Source organism: Lissotriton vulgaris, chromosome 1_1 (assembly GCF_964263255.1).
Source record: "Lissotriton vulgaris chromosome 1_1, aLisVul1.2, whole genome shotgun sequence".
In the NCBI taxonomy this organism is placed as follows: domain Eukaryota; kingdom Metazoa; phylum Chordata; class Amphibia; order Caudata; family Salamandridae; genus Lissotriton; species Lissotriton vulgaris.
In genome coordinates this window covers 1,782,760,395-1,782,785,983 of record NC_141685.1, presented here as the reverse complement: position 1 = coordinate 1,782,785,983, position 25,589 = coordinate 1,782,760,395, and the positions used below count along the sequence as shown (strand labels likewise).

The following is a 25,589-nucleotide window of genomic DNA, read 5'->3' as shown; positions in this document are numbered from 1 at the left end:
ATTTCATCAAGTCTTTAACACATCCTCCCTTAAGAAAAATTCTTACATTCAGTGTGACCAGTATGTGCCTTTGCATAGATCTGCCTGTGCAATTACTTCCATGCATTTTGATGGTAGTAATAGGGTATGTTACTTGTGTATCGATAATCCAGCCAAACAATAGCACATAATTAGTTTAACCGTGAAACAAAAATAAATGGCAACATAGCTGTGTCTGTTATGTCACAAAATAGAGTGGACCTGAATCATAAAAATAAATAAAACAATATAGCAGAGATACACTCTTCAGATCATTTTCTGTTTATTTCCAATTCACAAACATGCCTGGCAAGATGTTTCAGGTGTTGATTTCCACACCTGCTACCAGATGTATCAGGTAATAGTCTCCTAATCCTAATGTGTGCATTTCTCCATTGCAGAGAAGTCAGCACAGGCGAAATGGAGCACTATGAGCAAATGCAATTTTTTTTCTTTATTTTTGTCAGTAGGGAAATCATTTTCCACCATAATGAAGGGTCTTCCCCTGCACCCCCACCAAATGTGGTGGTGAGCCATGCCCTTGGCCACCCTGGAGATGTAGTTACTCTTCCCCTTTTCTGGAGTAAATTTCGCCTCATATCCAGGGTGGAAATGGGACAGAGAGAAGTTTGGGAATGCCCACAAACATGCAAGTTTGTGGGCGATTCCAAACTTCTAAAGTAAATTACACCTTGGAACTCCCTTTTCCAACCCATTGAGTGGGATTTAAGAGTGTGGCAAAGACATCTGCATTCATAAAGGCATTTACGGCCCAACGGCATCCTATTGTATTCCTTCCTGGATAGAGGTAGGAAGAGCAAATTTGTTGAAGCGTACATTTATTAACAAACATACCTTTGTGAATCGGCCCATGTGACTTCATTGTTTGCAAAACTAACATTGATTTTTTTAGAAACATGGAGAGTTAAAATATCAGAGGTTTGTTAGGACATAACTAAACTCAACTAAAATACTAATGCACCTAATATTTTAGGAGTAGGAGAAATATACCTCATTTTTACATCCAATGCTACTGACATTTGAAATAGTGTAAAGTTCAGTTTGGAAAGAAAGCGAATGTGTGAATTTGTATGCGTCAGAAATGGCCTTTTAGTACTGTAGCTGCAACATTAAATTATCCTGAACCAAAGCAAAGTGTCTCTGTGTTGAAGCTACAACATTTCAGCCTGAAAAAAGGAAAAGGAAAGCAAACATAGGTCACCCTGTTAAAACAGATGCATCAGTTTGTCAGAAATAATTGCTTGGTATAGGGCAATCTGTTTTAAACATGTAGCAAATCCTCTAAGAAAAACATATCAATGTATAATAAATCACAAGGCATGCATTGCTTCTAGAGACAGAATAGTTCATTCCTATTCCTAACTCCTTGTCCCCAGGTTATTGGACAAACTATTTTGGTAACAAAAGGATTTTGGATGAGGTGGTCTCACCCATCTAATGTGGCATGCTACATCATTGGCCACCTGATCCCAACCTGGTAAGATGGTACTATCAGGACGGACTTGATCCAATTAAGATATAATATTTTCGTGGATAGCACAGTGGTCCAGTTTATATTAAAAACACCTATTGCTGTATCCTTTATTATGTGTTACTTCAGGTATGATTAAAATGTGAATAAACAAATTACTTTCTGTTTAGGGGTACATGGCCCTATCATCCTTTGAAAGTGCCAACATTTTTCTGCCCACACTAAAAGCCAGATACCTGGTCAGGGGCATTCCTCAGGGCAAAAAGAACCCCTCACTATAATTCTATGAGTGTATGTTGGTATATCTATGTAAATATTGGAAAGACCGGAATTTCTTACCTCTCCTTATTTGAATTACAAGACCTAGGGTAAAAAAGTGCTGGGTTGGTGACGTTTTCTGGAAAAATCAGTCAGTGACATAGAACACTTGATCGGGAGGTACTATAAATCACATGCAGAAACCCAACATGCTTATCACACATGCAACTTGGTGACATCAACATGCATGTTACTGAGTCTCTGCTTACCCTCGTTACTTTAAAGTCTAGCAGGGATGGGCCACTCCTCTTGTCACACAATTATATATTAAATATTATAGGTTACCTTCTATTGGTGTAAACATTGTGACACTTCTTGCCATCTTTATATGAAAGAACATTATTTGCTACTAAATCTATTGTCACAAATTGAGATAGCCATAGTCATTAATCCATATGTTACATTTTATGGTAGCATAGGTACAATTTATCTTTAATGGTGCTGATCTAGTTTGGCGATCCGAACGATCTCAGAATCAGATTAGAAGTAAAGTACTTACTTTGTCAAGGAGAACGGGCATGTGTTAATACCTATTATCTCCCCTTATGCCAGCCGACCTCTCTCGTGCAACTGGCAGTTTTTTGCTGGTCGGCTCCATTGGTCGCATGGTTACCAATGTGTAGTTCACGCATTCCCTGAAGGCACTGCTGCAGCATGAATGGTTATCATTGGTAACATGGTTGCCAATGTATGGTGCCCACAGTTGCTCAAGACCCTGTTGCAGAATGGTTGTTCTAAGTGTCCATCATGTGAGTCATGGTAGTCAATGGAAAGGTAGTTTCCAAATCTGAGGGTTCGGCTAGAGCTTAAATGGTCTTGTGTCCATCACATAGGAAGCTGGCAGTTAGTTCGGAAGATTGCATCGCTCAGTATTATCACCAAAGGAGAGGAAGATTAGTTTAAATATGTATATACTTATCTCGGTGTGCAGAGGTGTTTGACTTGGCATCCTTGGCGTTGTTTCCCTAGACATTTTGCCTCTACCGCCTGTTTTTTTATGCTGTGCTGGATTTTATCTTTGCTGGTTTAGATGCTTTTGAGACTTTGCCAATGCAGATCAGTGTCAAAATGCAAGTGCTCCTTCTTTGAATTGTTATCATGATTGGTTAACCATGAATGTCATATTTGATTTACTGGTAAGGCCCTAGTAAATGGTCAGTGCCCAGGGTTTGTAAATCAAATGCTACAAGTAAGCCTGCAGCCTTGATTGTGCTACGCACATAAGTAGCCTTCCAAATTTAACTCAGACCTGCCACTGTAGTGTCTGCAAGTGCAGTTTTCAACTCTCATGCCAACATGGCAAGTGCACTCACTTGCCAGGCCCTAACCTTCCCTTTTGTTACATTTAAGACACCCTTCAGGGAGGCTCAAGGTACCCCAGGGGTAGGGTGCAGTGTATGTGAAAGGTATGACATGTACTGGTGTGTGTGACATGTCCTGATAGGAAATACTATGTATTTTGTTTTTTCACTATTGAAAGGCTATCTGTCTGTTAGGCTAACATTGACGTTACTTTGTAACATCTTACAAGTAAAACTTTCCATTGGGATAAGATAGAGAAATGGAGTTTAGGCTCTGTGAACTCAGAATTTAATAACACATCTTTTTAGGAAAATCGTTAACAAATTGTGTTTTTGAAAATGCCACTTAGGCATTTTATTGTTTTACCATTCTGTGTGCCTCTGCCTGTTTATGTATTGATTTTCTAGTTTTAGAGTGACAGGGGCTGGGGATGTGCAGTCACTGTAGACAGCCAAGGAGAGGAGGTTGAGGTGTGACCTGCCTTTCCTGGCTGAGTCATAGATAGGCTGAATAGTCCTTGGCTGTATTTGGAGTGGTGGGAGGAGTTTCCCTTGCACCTGAATAGGCTGTGTCTCCTTTGCACAATGCTGTCTCCACCCCCGGTCATTCTGCACCAGAGAGGACAGAGAAGGTTTGGGCTGGGCTCAGAGACCCTTTCCACAAAGAGAACAAAGAGAAACTGGGGTATAAGTATTGAACCTTAAACTAGAGAGAATTAGATTACTTCTGGACTCAAGAGCAACCTTTTGCCAATGAGAAGAGCTGGAGAGCTGTAAGGAGGAGTACTGTCCCTTTGCTGTGTGCTTCACTGGGCTGGCCTGCAGTTGCTGCCCCTGCCAAGGAAGAGGATAAAGACTGGAACTTTGCTGAGAACCTGCGTGAAGAAGAATCTCCAAGGGCTTGTTTGTGCTGGCCTCCTGTTCTGAAGCCCAAGGACTCAAAGATTTCACCACCAGCTCCCCTGAACTCCACTGCTGGGAGTTCCGACCTGCCAGGAGGTACCTATTCCAGTTTTGTTAAATAAAAAGGGGGAGATATGGGGAATGCAATAGACCCTTGGAGGCTAGGGTAATTTACGTATAAACGGGTATGGGTGCCTACAAGCGAATTATTCTTCTGCTTGTTTTCATGCTTTTCTAGAAATCATCTAAGGTAAGCTCTGAGTAGTAGCTTACATTGTAGTTTTTCAAAAAATGAATGACTTATTTTAACATAAACAATCCAAATAGATATGTAACAGAACAAAACACTCGACTATTGTATACTTCTTGAAACAAAAATTTATGTAGAAAAATATATTTATGGGGGTACATAAAAAACTATACATATAGACACACAGTGACCGATACTTATAGATTTTTTGTTGCCATTATTCTCTAATTATCACTGATGTAGTCACCCATTTCATACATTGTATCATACAAAGACAGTTCATATGTTGAAGAATGAGAAAGTCTCCACAAGTTACCTCCTCACAGATACGATGCCTCGCTTCTTCCTTGGCAACCTGGGAACCGGCCTCGACATCGACGCCTCACCTCCACGAAACTGTGCATCGTTCATAGACTTTGTTCTCCAAGGAACTGTTGTTTGGGGGTCCATGTGACTTCATGCTCGACCCTGCGCACCTCAAAGTCAGTGCTGCACTTTGGATTTATTGCTGTCACAACGTCGTAATAGCCCCAAGTGGAGCTATTTGATTCTACAAGTGCTATTTATGCAAGTCATTGTTTTTAAGTGCTATTTTGATATATGTATGTTGGATATTTGTCGTTTTGGTCTTGTTTGGTTTAGATAAATATAACTTATTTTCCTAAATTGGTGTGGTGTCCATTTGTGGCGTTTTCACTGTATAACTGTGGGGCATATTACCAATGGGGGCGTAGGCAATTATCGCCGATTTAGCAGCCGTTTTCGGCCGCTTAGCGGCGATAATTCTATCGCCCTATTACTTGAACAAAGGTACCTACCTCGGCCAATTAGAGATCCCCATTTCTAACAAGAGGAATATATTTTTTATTAATAACTGGATGATTTGGGTAACTAAGTGGGATGTCTCCGGCATAGCCCAAATTATGGTTCACTGACAGAATATCGATGAAAAAATATGGAATGCAAAAATATCGCCTCCCTATACTTAAACAGGCAAGTACAAAAGTACAAAAATATTGAAACAAAAATATCGATGTCAAAAATATAGTTGTACAAAATATTTATTTTATTTTCAAAGAGCACTTGTTCACGTCTGGTTTATGGAGGCAATAAACCTGGTTACTATAATTTGAAGGACTTGACCCTGGTGTGTTTTTTGATGACCCAAGTGCTCGTTGGAACGCTGCTTTTATGCTAATATTATGCTAATATTGATTACTGGCTGCTTCGCCGGCACTGAGCCACCCTGAAAAAGGCGAGGGATCTCCTACAGGAGCGTTTTTGTTTATGTATATATACATATATATATATATATATGTAGATACTCCGTCGCTCCTTGCTTCGCTGCACAGATGGAGATGGACCACTGTATGGTGCTCAAAAAATGTTTATTGCCTGCTTCGGTTTATATATATATCACAACAACTTGGCTCGTTTTTGGTTGACCCCTGGCGTGTCTCTTATCGGTGCGAGTTCCTCGGCAGAGCCCCGCCGAATTCAATCGTCCATTCCTCCCTTTTCCAGGAAATGAACACACACTCGTCAGGATCTCGCTTTCCAATTTCTTTATTTATCCATAGTTCTCAATATCAATTCAATTACCAACGCGTTTCGAGTGCGTGTTCATTTCCTGGAAAAGGGAGGAGTGGACGATATATATATATATATATATACATATATATATATTCCAGCTCAGAATGTGCCCATAGGCAAGATGCACTCGATAGCCAGCAAACAGCTTCAAGCCTGTCTAGCTATGAACCGCTTCCAGCATGCCGATTCCTTTAGCAGCTCAGTCGTCATTTGATGCCTGATGCGTTTCGAAGTGAGTAACTTCTTCTTCAGAGGACTTTGACGATCCAGTGTGTGCGTGTTCTGATCCTGCCCCCTTATTTGCATATTATTACACGCCCCTCGTTGGGCTGCTCGATTGAGTCCCGTGCATTGAATTCTGGGCGTTGTAGTCAGAACTATGCACAATAATACTGCTGGTTAATTCTAAACCCACAGATGGGCCTCAGCATACTGTTGCCGTTCTTAATCCTGCATGGCCACAGTGTTTGGGATTCACCTATTATGATAGTGGGACTGCCATGCAGGATTAAGGATGACAACCGGCACAGAAGAGGATTGGACCGGCTGTCTGTTGCCTGAGTGGAGACTTGAAGGGCTGAACCTGCTCTCACTTGTACCCAAGTTTAAAAAGTGCACTTTTATCATCAGTTGACTGACTTCCCCTGTGGTTACAGGGAGATAGAAACCTGCAACAGGCCTTTTTTTCTGGAGTGACCAGTTGACTCGTTACAACTGAGCCTAGACTAGACTGAGCCGGTGGCCTCTGCTGGAGCATGCTATTGACCCTAAGCGTTGTCCCTTAGAAGTGACTAAAAGCAGCTGCTCCAGAAAGTCTAAACACTTAGGACCTTGACAATTTTTTGACTAACAAGAGCTCCCGAGCAGGCACTCACCACTAAGGTATACAATTTCAAGAGTTTTTGTCGGATACATTTGCAAGCTTGCCCTGCTGGGAGATTTAGAGCTTTAAAAAAGAGGCTGTTGGACCTGGCCCTTTTACAGGGTTACCACCCACAAACTTTTTGCCCTCTTTCTCCTATTTTTCTGACTTTCTTTTTGTTGGCATTAGGACTCTGGGCACTTTGCTACTGCTAACCAGTATTAAATTCATGCGTGTTCTCCCTAAAATGTAATGATAATTGCTTTCTCCATGATTGGCCTATTTGGTTTATGTTAGAACTGGGGGTTGCTAGTTGGGTAAGGTAGGTATTTTAGGCCAAATAGGGACCCTTGCTTCTATGTCAGGGAAAGGAAGGACTCCTTCTCAGATAGCCCTCCTCACCCCCTCCGTAGCTTGGCACGGGCAACCAGGCTTATCTTCAAGGCAAGTGTTTAAAGTATTTACAACCACGGTCTCAGTAACACAATGATGACACTGCAAATGGACTTCACATGAGTTTCATAAAAACAAGTATATATTTATATAAAAAAATATACGATGAGACCACACGATATAAATCCAACATTTGCGTATTTGTAATATTCCTCCTGGTCGGTTATTAGGCCAGCTGGCCCTTGTAGGTTCTGGTGATATTAATGAGCAATTCTAGATGATCCACTGCAGTCCTAATGCAATGCTATGCAGTTCGTAATGCAAGAATCGGGCACTTCACAATGTAAACCATCACGCAGTTCGTAATGCAGAAATAATGCAATGCGTAATACACTCCAGCCCCAATCACGGTGCTTTAGACGGTCTTCCCGCTGCTCGTACTGCCTAGCGGTCAGCTTCCACCAACAGATGCCCCCAACATGGGTATGGTGTAAACCAAAGTGCAGTTCTGCAGTCCAGCCCCGGTACTGCCACTCCTTGGCAAGTACGGGCCGCGATACGAGCTGAAGCAGAGGCTCGTGCTGCAAGAATGAGACAGACTGAGACCGTCTCTCTCTGAGCCCACACCCCACCCCAGGCAGTGACACATGTTACCTGGGGGTGTGATCTTCTCGTGACTTTGGCCTCCAATGCTACTTTTTGGATTAAGGGCAGTGGGACTCGGGCCCTCCCCCAACAGGGTTGGTTTGAGGTCCCACTCTGACAATGGTGGCTCGAGCTGTCGGCACTGCTCCTCTAGGGATACCTGTCCGAGCTGCTGGCGATAACGAAGATCTCAGGCTGCAACAAGGCACACGCACACAGCGTCGCTGAGACTCACTTAAGCTTTGGGTATGCATGATCACAGGGCAATCCTATCGAAGGTCTAAGGCTGCATGAAGCACACGCACACAGCGTCGCTGAGACTCACCTGAGTTCCAGGTGTACACGATCACAGGGCAATCCTCATGCAGGTCTCAGGCTACACAAAGCACACACACACAGCGTCGCTGAGACTCACCGGGACTCTGGGTGTGCACGATAACAGGGCAATCCTCACGAAGGTCTCAGGCTGCACAAAGCACATGCACACAGCGTCACTGAGACTCACTTGAACTCCAGGTGCACACAATCACAGGACAATCCTCACAAAGGGCTCAGGCTGCACGAAGCACATACACACAGCGTCGCTGAGACTCACTTGGACTCCAGGTGCCCACGATCACAGGGCGATTCTTTCTAGGGTCTCAAGCTGCAAAAAGTACATGCACACAGCATCGCTGAGACACACCTGGTAAACGTTTGTGTTCCTGAGTTTACACAACAGGGCGCCAGCTCTCCTCGGGCCCTTGGGGATATGTTACTTCAGGACACAGGCACACAGCAAGTCCTTTCAAGCAGGGGGACACAGCACAAAGCAAAGTCCCTTAAACTCTCCTTTGTTAAATCAGCAAACTGCAGGCCAGCCTCAGAACACACAGCAAGGGTCAGTCCTTTCCTTTAGTCTCTTCAGCTGTTTCTTCATTGGCAGAGGTTCCTCTTGACCACAAAGTAGTTTCAATCCTTTTCAGTCTTGATACATCCAATGTTCAGGGGTTTCAGCTCTCATAGTTATACTCTCAAAGTCTTTGAAGTCTTTGTGTTCAGGGGGGCACTGACCCCTGTCCAAACAAGTTCTGGGTGTCTCCCTGCCAATGACCCCTTCTTCCTTTGATAGTGGGGGTCTGGATCCTTAATCACTCAGCAGGAGATGGAGCCATTGTTTTATGGCAGCAACCCAGGCCTCTTCACCTCCAGGGGCTACTCCACCCCCTACGCTCCAGATGCCATTCAGCCTGTTGCTGTCTCACCCCCTCCCCTGGGTCAAGATCCTATCACTTTCAGATCCAGACAGTCAATCCACAACCAGGCAGAGACACACAGAAATGTTAGAGAAAAACCCAGCCACTTCTAAAAGAGAGGTTCCTAAACACACAATGCAAAAACCACCTTCACAGAAAGATGTGTTATTGAATTGTGAGTTCAGGCACACTAAATCTCACCTCTCTATCTCAAGCCTTTGGGAAGAAAGCCTGGAAACATATTACACAGCCTCCCCATTCTGTCCTATGATCAAGATGGCCTTTCAACTGTGAAAAACAACATGGAGAGTATTTCACGGTCAGGACATGGTACACACCTCAGTGCATGTCCTACCTTTCACATATACTGCACCATGCACAGGGGGTACCTTGGACCTACCATAGTGGTGTCTGATGTGCATAGAAAGGGAAGGGTAAGGCCTGGCAAGTGGGTGCACTTGTCAGGACAACATGTCAGTTTAACAAACTGTGTGCAGGCACTGCAGTGGCAGGCCTGAGTTCTCTCTTTAAGGTTACTTGTGTGGGTGGCACAATTAGTGCTGCAGGCCCACTAGTAGCATTTGCATTACCAGCCCTGGCATACATACTGTACTTTACTAGGGACTTTACTAGTAAGGCAAACATACCAATCAGGGACAATCAATTACCATTATACTCTACACAGGGAGCACTTGCACTTTGACACTGATCAGCAGTTTGTTAATTTGGCAACACCATGTCAGGAAAAAGATCTAAGGGAAAGCAAAATATTTAGGAGATTTTAGCCAAAAAGGGCCAAGTCCAACAGCTTACTAGTATGTCCCTAGTACAGTGCACCAGGTGTTCCCAGGGCCTGTAACTCAAATGCTACTAGTGGGTCTGTGACACTGATTGTGCCACACACCTGAATAGCCCTAGAAACATGTCTCAGACCTGCCGATGTAGTGTTTTAGACTTCCATTATGACCTGGCATGAGCACCCACTTGCCAGGCCCAAACCTTCCCTTTTTATGGCACATGTTATGTTATGGGTGGTTTTATAGTGCGCTCAATTACTCTGGAGTATCCTGGCGCAGTGAGGGAGCTGTGAGGAGGCAAACAGTAAGAGAAGAAAGAATTACAGAGACATTTTGAAAAAATGGGTCTTGAGTGCTTTTTCAAAGAGAATAAAGTTCTGGTTAGCTCGAAGAGCCAGAGGTAGAGAATTCCAGGCAACTGCTGCTTTCACAGCAATAGAATGTCCACCAAGGCGGGATCGTTTGAAGCGTGGAACAGCCAACTGATATTGAGTGGCAGATCGAAGGGGGCAGGTAGGAAGATATAACGAAAAACATTTCCTCAGGTAAAGTGAGCCCTGATCATAAATAGCTCTGTGGGAATAGGTAAGTGTCTTATATATAATCCGTTGAGAGACTGGAAACCAATGCAGGCTGTGCAGATGGTGACGGACGCTAGTCTTCCTTGAGATGTTAAAAAGGAGTCTGGCAGCCACATTTTGTATTATCTGAAGGCGGTTAGTCAGGTATGCCGAGATGCAGATGAACAAGGCATTAGCGTAGTCAAGGCGAGAGAGAATGAGAGCTCTCGTCACTGTTTCTTTCGCCGCTCTGGGAAGAAGAGGAAAAAATTTGCGGAGAGCTTTGAGAGTACCAAAGCAGCTGCAGGTGAGTTTCTTAATACGTTCCTCAAATTTTAAATCTTCCCCGAACCATACCCCCAAGTTTTTTGCCGGATGGCCCACAGAGCTGGGAGATGGAATGTCCGAAGGCCACAGGGATTCTCTGAAAGGTGAGGGGAACTGCCCATAGAGTAGAATTTCAGATTTGTCTTCATTACATTTTAGCTGGGCAGATGCCAGCCAATTGAAGACTGAGGAAAGACAGGTCCGGGCAGATGAAGTGTCCAAATCCGTGGCCGACCAAGTAAACAGCAACTGTGTGTCATCAGCGTAGGCTTTTATTTTAGCGCCCAGTTGTTCGGCCAAAAAAATCAAAGGGGTCAGGTATATATTAAACAATAATGGACTTAAAGTCGACCCCTGGGGCAACCCGGTGGAAAGAAGCTTGGCCGATGACGAAAAGGGTGTTAGCCATACCTGCTGAGTCCGGTTGAGAAGAAATGAAGTCAGCCACTCTAAGGCTGAACCGGTAATGCCAATGGATGACAGACGAGTGAGGAGAAGCTGATGGGGAACCGTGTCGAACACGGTAGAGAGGTCCAATAATTTTAGAGCGGCTCTGCCGCCCGCGTCCAGACACTACCTAATAGCCTCAGACATTTCCACCAAAGCAGATTCCGTTCTGTGAGCAGCGCAAAATCCGGACTGAGCAGGGTGGAGGGCATGAGAGGTTTCCACAAAAGTGTTCAATTGCTGGAAAGCAATCTTCTTGCATACCTTGGCCAATACTGGCAGCAGGAAGATTGGCCGGTAGTTAGCTAGAACTGCCGGATCCAAGTCCGATTTCTTCAGCAGTGGCAGAAGTTTAGCCTGCTTCCAGCAATCGGGGACTGTCGCCGTCCTAAAGGAGAGACTAATGATTTCAGTGACCTCGTGACAGAGCACCTCCGCCACCCCTCCAAAAACACGCGCGGGACAGGGGTCAGTAGGTGATCCAGATTTCATGGATTTTAGAACTGCCAGGGTATCAACTACAGATAGCAGGGAAAGTTCCCTAAAGACGTGAATAGTGGAAGAAGAAGGTGGGGAGTGTGCTAGGGCTGAAAAGCTGTGACTGAGACAGGCAGTGTGCATACTAGCCTGGATTCCTGCTATTTTATTTTAAAAAAATAAGGACAAATCCTCGCACCAACACGCAGAGGATGGCACTATTAGTTGCTCAGCGCTGGGGGAAAGAAAGCTGTTGACAATAGCAAAAATTTCCCTACTGTTATTATTGGCCTTAGAGATCCTACCAGCATAGTATTCACTCTTAGCCGTCCTAATATTGGCATAATACTCCCTCTGAACTGTACGTAATATCCCCTTAGCAGGAGGGCAATAGGAGTGCCGCCAGCATTTTTCCAGTTTCTTGCAGCCGAGCTTCAGGGCTTAGAGGGAGCGGAGCGTTTTTTTAAGCTAGCGCTCCGTTTAGCGGAGGTCTCCACCCCCAAGCAAATCCAGGTGTTAAAGAGCTACACAGTAGTGGTCAACTCAGGGCCTAACGCCGGGCGACCCAGATGGAGAGCATTGGACAGGGCAGGCAGATTGATCTTTTGATGACAAGTGTTAGGCATACTGTTGGAGGGGGGTATTTCTAAAGACCAGGAAAACCTGATCAGCATATGATCGGACCAGGTGAGTGTTTCAGGGTCAGATATTGTTAAGGGATAGTTGGAGCACACCACAGCCAGGATATGGTCCCCCGAGTGTGTGGGCAACATGACCCATTGAATTAGTTGGGCTAGGCTAAGAGACTCCAACAAGTTTATCCACGTGGATATTAAGATCGCCCAGAAGAAGAAATCTAGAGAACCTCAGGGCTCGGGGCACAATAACATCCACCAGCGCCTTGAGGAACGGTCCAGAAGGGCCTGGGGGACGGTAAACCAGCGTGCCTCCCAGCGTGAAATGAGGTGAGAGGGTGAGAGAGAAATGAAGAACCTGCCCATCACCTAGCTCATCAGAGGATTCGCTGTGAAAGGACCAAATGTCTTTAAATTCAATAGCAGACCCCCTCTCTCCCCATTGCTCGATCAGCCCTGATGATTTTAAAACCCCTTGGGATGGCAAGCTCTATTACGGGGGCACTGGTGTTAATAAGCCATGTTTCTGTTATAAACAAAATATCGAGGTGGCCATCGGACAGGAGTTCAAAAATGTCAGCGGCACGTTTACTCATAGAGCGCTCATTTATGAGAGCAGCAGTAATTGTTAGTGGATTATTAGTATTGTGAGTGGAAGCAACCAGGGTTTGAGAAGAGCCAAAGTCACAAGCAGGGCAAAAGCTAGGGATGCCGTCTAAAACATGGGCTAGTGTCACTGCACTCGTCGGTTTTGAGGGCAAATAGCTCCTCTTGAGAATACCTTATAGCATCATCCATCAAATCGGAAATATTTCGGGCAGCATGTCCAGCGCTAGGCTCGCCCGGGGCTCGCCCAGGGCACGGACGGGCTCAGACGGGCAGACCTTTGGCGCGCCAGCTGTGGGCCCGCTGCGCGCGACCGATGCACGTTCGAAGGGGCATGGTCAATTTATGGGTGCACCTCCCTCCCCCAGCTAGAATGCTGCCACTGGTCCAGCCGGGGTCCGGGACTACACTCAAGATGGCCGCCCGCCCTCCACTCAATCGGCACAACAGCCACGGTGGAACAGGGCAGGGAAGGCACACCTCAGCACCGCAAATGGAAGATCAAATAAGCGTTTCACAAACCAAAAGATTTATCAGAGCAGTGAGATAAGAACTAAATGAAAGCGCCTCTGCGCAGGACTCGGGCACAGGAATATTAAAATACAGTTTTTAAAAGTGATAAAACGTAAATGAAGCCTCAGCACATCAAACGGGTCCACGTGGGAGCTGCCACCACCCACACATGTCACCCCTAAGGTAGACTAAAGGCAGTCCCATGGGCAGGGTGAGGTGTATTTAAAAGGTAGGACATGTACAGTTGTGTTTTACGTGTTCTGTAAGTGAAAAACTGCTAAATGCATTTTTCACTACAGAAAGGCCTATCTCTCCCATTGGTAAACATTAGGATTCCCTTGAAACATCTTTCATGTGTAATTTCCAACTAGGAACAGATAGAAAATTGGACTCACCATTTTAAAATACATCTTTTAGTAGAAGTGGGTTTTAAATTGTAGTTGTGTGCCTCTTCCTGTCTCTGAATACACATGTGGGTCAGGATGACAGTTGGGCTGTTTGTGCATTTACTCTAGACAGTCACACAAAGGGAGTTGAGATGTGCTCAGCATATCCTGATGGCCTTCCTGAGCAAGATTGGTGGGAGGAGCTGACACTGACACATGAATAGGGCCGTGCACGGCCTTGCGCACCACAAATACCATTCTTTGAAGTTTGGCTATTACAAAGGCTGAAATGGGTATAAGTACTGGACCTGTTTCACCATATACTCAGGACACTTCTGTATTGAGGTCATTCTGCCAGGAAGAAAAGTGGTGTTGCTGTTAGGAGAGACTGCCACATTGCTGTTTGCCTTGCTGTACTGGCCTGATGCTTGCTGCTTCTGTCCTGAGGGTGAAAGGCCTGGACTTTAAATTATACATCCTCCTTTCCAAGCCCTAATCTACCAAGTGGTGTCAAATCCAGTTCCTGCACCCTTGAAAGTGAGTTCTGGGGCTCTAGAAGAAAAATCAATGCATCGACTCCAAGTGCCATTCGGAACCAGTGCAACATAGACAAATCTCTATGTATTGCCACTGCCTGCACCAAAGCGTGGTCCCCGCTTGATGCAATGACTGTGGCTTACAACGCAAGCCCCGACTTTTCACTGCAGCGGCTCCAAATAATCACCACTGCATGAGTCCCGAGCCTTGCATCACTGAAGTCTGTGATGCACCGCTCTGACTCTGATACAGGGCCTGCTTTGACACTGTTGAATCGATACAGCACGACTTGACTTTTGATGCAGCATCAACGCATTGTCTCTGGGCACCAATTTCCTCATTGGCACCGCACAGCAGTACAGAACCAATATATTATGTTCGCAAATGATGCATCACCTCCCTTGCGCCAAGCATCGTCCCCAGACGTGGAAAGCTGAATGACTCTGCCCCCCCTTAAGGAATCGGCGCATCACCTCCTCTGAACAACACTGTCCCCAAGCATCAATGTGCTAAGGACTTTCTTAGAAATAAAGAACTGATGCATCATGCTTTTTCAATGCCTCGCCTCCACTGCACCATGCATCTTCTTTCATTTTTAGGGCATCTAAGGTACTTTGTCCTGGTCAAGCGCAACCATTGATTTCTAAGAGCTATATCTTTATTTAATCTTTGGAAATTCAAATCTTGACTTGTGTATGTTGAATTCTTGTTATTTTGGTCTTGTTGTAAATCAGATAAATATTGGATGTTGTTCTAAACTGGTGTGGATTCCGTTTGTAGTGTTTTCACTGTGTTACTGTGTGTGTGTGGGGGGGTTGCTTGCACTGCTACTGCTTGTGCAATAGTTCTATGTGCATAAGAAAACTTCCACTGCTGCAACCTGCATAATACATTGCACATGTTCTATTTGTGAGCACAGCTTGTACACATGACAACCACTGTATTTGGAGTGTATGTATATGTGTGTTCTTTGTGCATATATGTCTACAATGTTTGTACAGCAGCAACTACACTTTACCTGTTCTTCGTGTGAGGTAGACGTGCACTCTAGCTGTCCCTGTAATATTTTACCACTGAATCTTTAGAAACCCTTTTCACATTACAAAAGCCAACATGTAGCTTTCTAGATATTTGCTGTTAGAGATGGTATATTTACTCTAAACTATGCAGTGCAGTTAAACAGCATAAAGTATATGTTATGCGAGTTGGAAAAATGATTCAACTTGCTTAACCAGATCCTTCCAGAGCTTTTAGAGTTGGCCAAGGGTTACAATTCTGAAATCTTTCAACTTTAATCTTCTCTGCAGTTCTTTTGCATAACCTTGGAATGTGTGGAAAAATCATATTGTTAGTGAATTTCCCTTTCTAACACAAAAAGACAAATCCTGCATGGGAGAAAAGAATTACCGTTGGTTGCAAAGTTTATATCCACAGAGTGATTCCATTTGATACAAAAGTTTATTTACTTTGATATGAATAGCCACGACATGAATCTACTGCAAATGTTCTAGTTCCTTTACTTCAAATTCCTTGTTATTTTTCACCTATGTTTATGCATATATTATTATGATACAGTTTTTCCAGTGTCATGTTCTACAGAAAACAAACCTAAAAGAAAGAATTATCTAGCCGCAAGATGAGTAAGTTGGCTGTTTGAGACCCTGTTTTACATAAATAAAAGTCATTTTTGAATGGTGTTTTTTCATACAAATGGACAATTATTTTAGACACTGTGTTTCCTCCATCAGCACAAAATCATTCGATGATGGTCTACGTTAAATTATTCGAATGCCTAGCTGAACCCACAAAACAGTTTATTCTAATTTAAATGTAACTAGGAAAAATCACTCCCTTTTAAACATTAGTCTCTATGATTATTCTGCAGCATAATGACAAAATATGCATCTTAAGTGTATTTCCAGCGGTCATTAAATTTTAGCTCTCCTGTGCAATAATAGAGCAGAGATAATGAAATGGTCTTGGATCAGCCTTGCATATTTCGACAAACTGAAGCCCTCGAGGGTGCTCATCCATTCTAGAAACCAATTTATATCTAATTTGCTATGTCAGTGATTGTTAAAAATAATCCTAAAGAAAAGATTTCCTCTTGTTGGCTGTATACCGGTAAACAAAGCAGGCAGGCAGCGTAGATTGTGCTTACAACTCTGAGTATTCTTTTTGCAGTCATGTTGTAATCAGATAATAGGAGCAAAGGACGTCGAATTGCTCTTTATGGCATTGGTCCGCTGATCGACTTTTTAGTACTTGCTTTGTCATGGCCCACCTGCCCTTTCTTCTTTTATCATTCCTGTTTCAGGTAAGTTTGTAGCATGTCAGCAAAACAGAATTATGTATGCAACTCTACTTAAAATCAACTTGAAAGGCTGTTTGGTTTAAATATACGAATCAACTTGAAAGATGGTTTACTCTAAATATGTCCTTTTGGAACAACTTTGGAAAAAAATGTTCCTAGGCATTTAAGGCTTTGTGCAAAACATGATATCCGCCGTGCAACTGCCAATTATAGCAAAATATATTTTACAAAAAACATTGTGTGTGGAAGGTTTGGGGGATTACAGTATTCTACTTCATCATGGGTTCCACGTTGAAAGTGCCATGTTTGGGAAATATGATAAAGCTCTTCTTTTCATAGTTAGTGTTAAAACTCATTGAGCACTTTCCTGCTGCCTTAATGAGTGGTGTGTTTTGGGAAAAACAAAGCTTTAATGAGCACAATGTATATTTCAAATTATTAGATGGCATGTGATACGGGAACCTAATCAATTTTAACCTATTCCAATTGAGGCAAGTAAAGGGATTGAAGAATAAGGAGACAAAGTGAATTGACACCAATAGGCCCAGGATTCGAACCCACATCTTCTACTTCCAGTGAAGAACTTGTCAACATCTCCCCCACACAGCATTGTGTGTGTTCTTTTATTTGCAACCGATTGGTGGAATTTTATAACACTGCTAGTGACGGGGCTGATTTCCTCTCTCAAACAATTACCTCACTGTGTAAAAGTCTGAATATTATTATTTTTTAAAAAATCAAGTTTATAACACCCATTAATCTCCCGCTAAAAACAAAATTGGATTGTGACGGAATGAAGTACTTTTTAATGAAAGTGCTAAACCTGTTTTGGGCACCACTTATCTAGCTGCCAAGGACCTGCTCTACTTGGTTAGCCTCAGGGAAACATGTCAGACTGGCTCTACCTTTGGACATGAGGGATGTACTCAGATATCTATTACTTGTCAACAATAATTATTAACAATGCATATACATTTCCAGACCTACAACAAAAGCAACTTCAAGCTATTGAAATATGTAGCCTTTCAAAGCTCTGAGATTAGAATGCAAATAAAAATGACCGAATCCGCATCATGCCGGAGGACAATTTCTGAAAAGGAAATTTGATTAAACGAGTGCTGCGTTCCTCCAGTGGCGAGAGCATGCCATTGGGAATTAACCAGCTCTTACATGAGGCTGCTTTCCAGAATGTAAAAAGAGGAGAAATTAAATGACCCTCTCTTCTTTTATTTTGTCCTTGAAGTCCATCTTTTGCTCGATATCTGTAAAGACTCCTGCTGTAAAAATCCTGCTTCTATCTGCAATCTCACAATTGTCCATAGTTCAAGCAATAGAAATATTGACAAGAAAGAAGTTCAAAAGTCTGTGTTGGTAGTTCTTGTGCTCATTGTCTGATGCCTTCGTTGTAAGTCAGTGTTCTGAAGGTTACGTCGTCGCTGTATTAAAATTGCCCTTGGAGTGTAGTCTTTGTTATGGAACTTCAACAAGGTGTAGTTAAATATTTTCATCACTAGACTCTTCTGTCTGGCTTTGAACTATCGAGTAACCTGTTGAGAAACAAACTGAACGTCAGATTTCATAAACTTAATAAAAATAATCACATGTTGCCACTGCAAATCACACAGTAACTGGTAGAAGCTAGGTATGTTAAACAGGAGGTAAGAACAGTTGGTGACATATTTTCTACTTTTTCCCCACAAGATGACACCACAACCCCTAGCCTGTATTTAGCAATAAGCCAGTTCTTTTTGGAGCTATTATTACTTTGCTGTGTTGTGCTCTTATAGAGAGCCACTATTGTTTATTTTAGTTTCCATATGTTGTAACTCAATGCTATGAAGTAGCAACAGTCAACAACAATACAACCAGCCCCCCTCTTGCTATGTCATAAAGGCCTCCAGGCCAGGTTGACAGGCCCCCTGAGTGCTTGTCAGTGCAGCGGTGCTTGTCTGGTTTTAATGAAAGCAGAAAGCACAGCTGCAGCAGAGGGAAATAAGTCAGGCAAGGTGATGGGGGTGCGTCAAGGGTGGCAGGTAAGTTTTTATTTTTTCCCTTTTGGATAGGGATGCATAACTGAGTCCAGGTTATATATCACTCCTCTGCCCCTGCGTAGCAGCTGAAATCAGGGGCAGATGATTTTGGGTGACATGCATAACATACAATTATAGAGAACTAAAAAGAGAATTACAGGTATATTTTTCACAACGGGATACAGAGCGACATCATAGGCAGCTTGAGCTTCGCCCTAGTTGTCTGATATCACTCATTTCCCCTTGGTGAAAAACATCCCCATAATTCACTTTTACCCATCTATAATTCTATATTTTACTGCTCAGTTATTACATTATGTCACCTTTTTGGTTTTGATAAAGCAGCCATCTAACACGTCTATTGAGCTGTCATACTATATATTTACTAATCCGGAGGGTGGACAAAACTATATTGCATCACAGTGTAGGGTTTTAAGTATTATGGTTCAAAAATATTGTAGGCCAAATATCAGCTACTGATGGAGCAAGGTTTCATACGTAAATATGCATACGTAAATATGAAATATGCCACACTACAAAAATATTGTGAAGGCAAGCATGTAAAGGTAAGTGGAGATTTGCTATTTGTTAACTCCATTTCTAATTACCTCGACGAGTTAAAAATTGTAAAGTTACATGAATTTGATAATAGTAAATCTGTACTTTGTTAAATATATTTATCTTAATAATATTGTGGTAGTCAATATGCTGATTACGATATTTATGTACCGTAATATTGTTATACTTATTAAGTCAGTCAAAAGAAGTCTTTATTCGATTGTTTATCTTAAAAGACATGCTACACATCCAACATTATATCTAATTTTCTAAAGTGCAATACTGTGTTATACTTATTATTCTGACATACAACCCACCAAGGAGAATGCTCAGTATTTCATCTAATACTGAATAGCTGGAAAGTATTGAGCAGACGCTGCAGCTAAATATGAGTATTTCTTTTTAACTTAGGCTGTTTCAAATATATTAAACACATTTTATAAAATGAAATACTATTTTAAATATGTTTTTCTATGGTTCATTGATTACTCCTATTCAAATTGACAAAATGTTTTTCTTTCAAGCGTGATGTACAAGAGGATCATACATTCTGGTGAATTTGTGTTACAGTGACATGGTTCCCAGCCTACGTCTGCATCAGTGACAGTTTGTGGTACACTGGACGCCTGCATGAGCCTGTTCTGTGTTCTCTGTTATGCATGACCTGGCCAGCCAGCCTCATTGTGCATCCTACCCACTAAAACAGTCTCAGCATTTCTATATTCCACACGGAGTAACCCGTTCACCTTTCTTGACTTTGTCTTCACTCCTCTTCATCCTGATTACAGTTGCAAGGGCAGTGCTCAACAGCCTCGTAGGAACAGGCCCTCTCACGTAACGTTCCTCAGTCTTCCTCAGCCCCTGAAAGTCACTAATCTAGCTCTTCATTCTGTCCTGGTCCTATTTCTACTGCTCTCAATTTTTAACCCAAGGGACATAAGATTTACTCATTGCCAAAGAAAGAACAACAGTGTCAAAGAGGAATCCTGGGGTTATAAAAAAGTAATAGCGGTCGGTGGTAGGAGTGCTGCGGGGCAGTGACGTAGGAGGGGGAGGGGCAGGGTGGGGGGGCAGTAAATTACGTAATATGGACAAGTACAGGTAAGTAAACATAAAAATGAATAAAACGAATTTCGTTGTGTGCACTGCATCACCAAATGCAATGCAGTGTTCGCAACGAAATTCGTAATATTCATTTTTATATTTACTTACCTGTATTCATCCATATTCCGTAATTTACTACCCCTCATCCTTCCCCTGCCCCTCCTCACGTCACCGACCGGCAGCACTCCTACCACTGACCGCTACTGTAAAAAAGCTCCCCACTTTTCCTATCATGCAGTTAGCCAATCGACCCTTCCCTCACACTGCACCAGCCAGTGGTGTAATGAAACACGAGGGGGCCCCCTACAAAGTACATGCAGGGGGGCACCCCTGCCCGGCCCACCACCTACAACTTTAGCTGAGGGGGCCCCCTGGAGCTCGCGGGCCTCTTTGCACCATGGGGGCTGCTGTGGCTTTTGCTACACCAATGGCACCAGCATATGAAGGGCGCTGCCTCACATAACCTGTCGGTTTCTTTTCTGGGTCATCTCATTCCTCATCCTCTCCGTTCTCCCTTCTCTCTCGCCACGAGCAGTGTTTGCAGCCTGTTTGCCTTTCTCAGTCCCACAAAGCCAACTCCACCTCACCTCTCTACACTCCAAAATAACTTAAAGTTTAGAAAGGAATAGCTGTTAACTTGTCTTTACCTACCGTTTCATAATATATTTATGGGTATATTGATCACACTTGGTGCAGTGCCTACAGTGGGAGTAGACTTTAATGGCTCACACATTTGGTTTTGAGTAGAAGGAAAACGGGAATGTATTGTCCCAAAACAATGAACAATATGTTGTAAAAAAAAATGAATTTGTCTAAAAATTAAATGGGCATTCCCATGACCAGTAGTTATTGTACATGTCTTCTAAGAATGTTAATGACTAGATAGAGGGAATATTTCATGTATGCATCGCAGGAGCAGTGAGAGCATATCCTTTCTGAAGACTAGTGGAGTGAGGTCAACCTGATACATGGAAGAAGACATGATTGCAGAACTGTAACCAACATCACTTCAAAATGGACTTTGAAAGGCCTGTTTCCGGACTGAATTATAAATATCACATTATTAAGATGTTGATGAGTGATGTGAAATTAGACAAGAAGCACTTAACTATGCAAGCAGTCTTTGAGGACTTCTACAAATCCGGTCAGATTGTAAGAATGGTAAATCCATCCAGCTAATGAGAGTCACCTTTAGAGAATCATTTAGTTTAGCTGTTGTCCACATTTTAGCTCATACATTTCAGTAAAAGCCATCATTTCGGACCATAAAGTCATGTTGCAGACTTTAGTTCCGCAAATCGAGTCACTATTTGTATTTAGATGTAACTTTGTATCAAGTGTTTGTGCATAAACATCCCGCTAGTTTTAGTACAGCTTACATCCATGGAGCGTTGATATTTCATTTTTGATCTGAAGTTTCGTATTGCATTTTGCTTTTTTGCAGAGGTGCATCATAATCATGCGCAGAGCACAGCGGCAAATAATCCTGTTTTGTGTAAATATTGGTGTTAGAATTGTGAATCATGTTAATGTGTCTACGTGACATATTTTATTTACTGACAAGTAATTTGAGGAGTTAACGTAGGTAATATATGTAACTAGCAGAAAACATTAACATGAAGAAATCTTGTGAAGTTTAACACTACTCATGTACTAATTGTCTTTAATAATGACAATGTTCATAATTAACTAAATGTGTTAGCTGAAAGGTAAATTAGTTAAGCAAATCGTAATGCTTAAGTGATACGTTCTTATGTTAGCCAAAGCTGTATGCCTGAAATGCAAACCCCTGACAAACTCTTGCTTTAGAATGAATGTTCTGAATTTCATGTGCACTGTGGAAGCTGTTCTTTCCCACATTTTGCATTGCAGGTGAAGAAACATTCTCCTAGGAAAACGAATGTCTTTGTTTTAGTAGCTAGGCAAGGAGAGAAGAAGCCACAATTACATTGTTTAAAGGCAATAAGGGGAAAAGTCGGTTTCACACAGGAGAAGGCACGGGAATAAGGATGGATTGTACATGTAGAACATTTTGAAAATGTACACTCATGTCTGTACCTATTGTGTAGTATGTGCGAGAAGTGCATCGTGAGAATTCAACTTGTGGATAACTGGTTGTTGGAATTAAGGATAGATGTCCACATCTTTTTACCTTCTGGAGAGGGAGAATCTCAGAATGAGCTTGTTCTCTTGTGATGGTGGATATATGCTGCTTGAACCATCTCAACAGTGGAGAGACTTCTTAGGAAGACTCTACTACTGACACCTTTCCTCCTGATTGGAAATACTTACTTATTAACATAGGGACATCATCCTAGTGATAGAGTAAGGATAGATTTAAATGCTCTTTATTCACCCAATGCTCCATGCAGGAGGATTTGGACTGTTGCTTCTTGATTATCTGTATCCTACTTCTCAAACTAATAGTTCTGTTTATGTTGCCTTGTCTGAACCGGGTGTGTAGATTTTGCTTTATGCTGTTATCTCTTTTATTCTATACCCTTGTGGTGAGGTGTGGCTATGTTCAATTATGTTTGGCTTTCTAATAAATGTAACTAACCTTCCTTAATTGTCCTTTGGTTTTTATTTATCAAGAAGCAGTATTTTTAAATTGATTGTGCTTTAAAGATTTTCTCCCTTTCCCACTTTCATGGTGCTTAAAAGACCCATCAGAGTGTGATTTTCTTAAAGTATGCAGTCCGGGGCAGGTTTGTGGAAGAATGTTGGTTCACCTGGTTCACAGAGCGCTATCACTTGAAAAACACAGGTAGCATTGTGACAGGTCAGCAGTTTCCAATGAGAGAAAGGTGCAGTAACCCTGAATGTGCATAATAATATTATCAGGAACCTCTGCAGTGCTAAGAAGCCCCAATCCAATTAGCGCCAAGTGCTGGACTCGAATCACTCCAGGGCACCACCTAATCCATGTGTTATTTGCAGGATACCACCTCCTTTTACAGAGGTTGCCATTTGACAGCAGAGTCCCAACCCTTGCAGCTGAATGTAACCACAATTTTAAGCACCATAAAATGGGTAGATTCCTGACTCCCACTCAGAGCAATATATATATCCTCTTGACGGAAGCTGTATGGGAGCACGTTTCAAGCCAATCAGCGGGTGCGCTATCTTCTTTAGATGATAACTTTAGTCTCCAGTTCAGCTCGGAGAAACGTATGAAAAAAATAGCTGTTTTCTTGGAATTTTGCAGGCTGCAGACCTGGATACACAAATAGGTCACCCTTTGTTTTGAGCCTGTTTACTTCAGGATAGAGTAACGGTCAGCTCGAAGAAACGAATAAAAAATAATCCGTTTTCTTGGAATTTTGCAGGCTGCAGATTTGGATACACAAATAGGTCACCCTTCGTGTTGAGCCTGTTTACTTCAGGGTAGTGTAAAGGAAAATAATTCCCCATCAAACGTGGACATTCTCTCTGCTCACGCTTTATTTTCCTCTCCAACTGTTCACTCTACAAAGTCTCCATTGTGACATCTATACATTATATATAACATTACACAACAGAGGAGCGAGAGGGGACTGAGTCTAGCTCACACACAGAAAGGTAGTCTCACATATATCAGTCCTGTGGTCTTGAAAAGACAAAATGATTAGACATTGGGAAACACCACGACACATCCACATATTCCAACACACATTTCCCATAGGAAACTGGGAAATAACACATTTAAACACGAAATCCTAGACACTAAAGGTGAGACCATGCAAGATCTGTAAAGATTCATTATTATTCACTGCATGTTTTAAGGAATTTCGAGTAACTACTTGCAATTATTACACGCTATGGCGATATTGATTAGCCTACTAACACTAATTCAAACTGTTCAGTACAACATGCTAAAACATATCAAAATAATTTTTTTCACAGAACCACATCATGGTCCACCACACAATAATTGGTCTACTGTGCAAAAGAATGGTTATCAAAAGCAATATTAAAAAAGGAATGTTCCATTTATAAGTTGATGTCCCAATACGACTGCGAGGCAACAAAGGAATATTTGTTCTCTGAAGGTGAAGCAACTACCATCCATTCTTAAATCTCAGCGAAGTATAATCCATAGCATTTTAACATTTACTTCCACTTTCTTTCTCTTCTCCTAGATCAACACAAGGTGAACCGCAAGATGTATATGCATGGAATAGAGTTCACTTAGACTGAAAGGAGCGCAGCCTGAGATGGTGTCTTGAAGAAGATCATCTTTGGGCCAACTATCACTAAATTGGTGGTCACGCATTCTGAGTTCACCCTTTCCACTACTGAGAAAGTAAGGAAGTCAGCAAAAATCTTTAACTCAAGGCTCTCTTTTATTACTCAACTTCATTATGCGGTGAAGAGCATATATTTACAAACGTTTCTGCTGCAAAACACCACATTTCCACTACTTCGAATGAATCACTGAGTTGAGCTTTTGATAACCCTGGTGATGTCAAGCTTAGATTACTGAAACATCAAGCAGATGGGACTCATGAAGAAACTCACTAATACACGATTGTGACTGCTAGAATGTTTGGAAGGCTACAGTGGAGAGAATATATAAAATTTACTAAGAAGAGATCAAGTGAAATCCTCCCAGAAAACACTTATCTGGATTCTGGTGGAGGAAAAAATAATGCATCCCAGTTCATCTCGATAATCATGTACACCACTATGATCCCCAGAGGCTCTTAGAGTCAACAATTGCCCAACTCATCATCAAAGTCTTCATATGGCTGAAATATGGAGAAACCAGCATTGGAATACAGGGCTCAAGAATGTGTTATGCCTAGAGCCCAAGTTTCAAGGCTGAACCAAACTACAAAGGCTTAATCAAGAAAATAAAAATGGATCATTTCCAACTTGTGTATAATTTTACCCTGCACCAAAACAGCAAGGAGGAAGAATATCAGACTGGGGTTTCCCCTCTCCAGTTGGAATGTGTTGCACGACGACTCCTTAGAGAGAATGACCTCAAAATGTTTAGATTTTTCCTCCTAGTCTTTGCTGACTCTCTTTGCATAACCTTAGGGAACTGGGCACCTCCCCATGTACGGAAGATGGGTGGTGTGCATGCCCGTCTTGCCTACACTGGTCTGGGGGCGGAGATATGATGGTATTCGGTCTGGACATCTGTGCACCCTGTAAACTGTTATACTACAGACTGGGTACGGCGCAGGCTTAGTAGTGGGTGTCCCACCCTGCGGATAAATGTCAACCCTACATCAGGTCTATCGTGGCAGGCCTGTGGGGTGCCATTGTGCCTCTGCCTAGGTTTTGGCATTGCTTACGAC

At 42.5% G+C, this 25,589-nt stretch overlaps 1 protein-coding gene across 2 annotated transcripts in view; it reads right to left on the bottom strand.

The window, feature by feature from the left end:
- Positions 1-15,739: 15,739 nt before the first annotated feature.
- TAFA2 (TAFA chemokine like family member 2) overlaps positions 15,740-25,589 on the bottom strand; it is a 1,199,141-nt gene continuing 1,189,291 nt past the window's right edge. For both annotated transcript variants that reach the window (XM_086919106.1, XM_086919105.1), the window contains one exon: positions 15,740-18,156. The gene's annotated coding sequence lies outside the window, so the exon portion shown is untranslated. The remainder of the gene's footprint in view (positions 18,157-25,589) is intronic.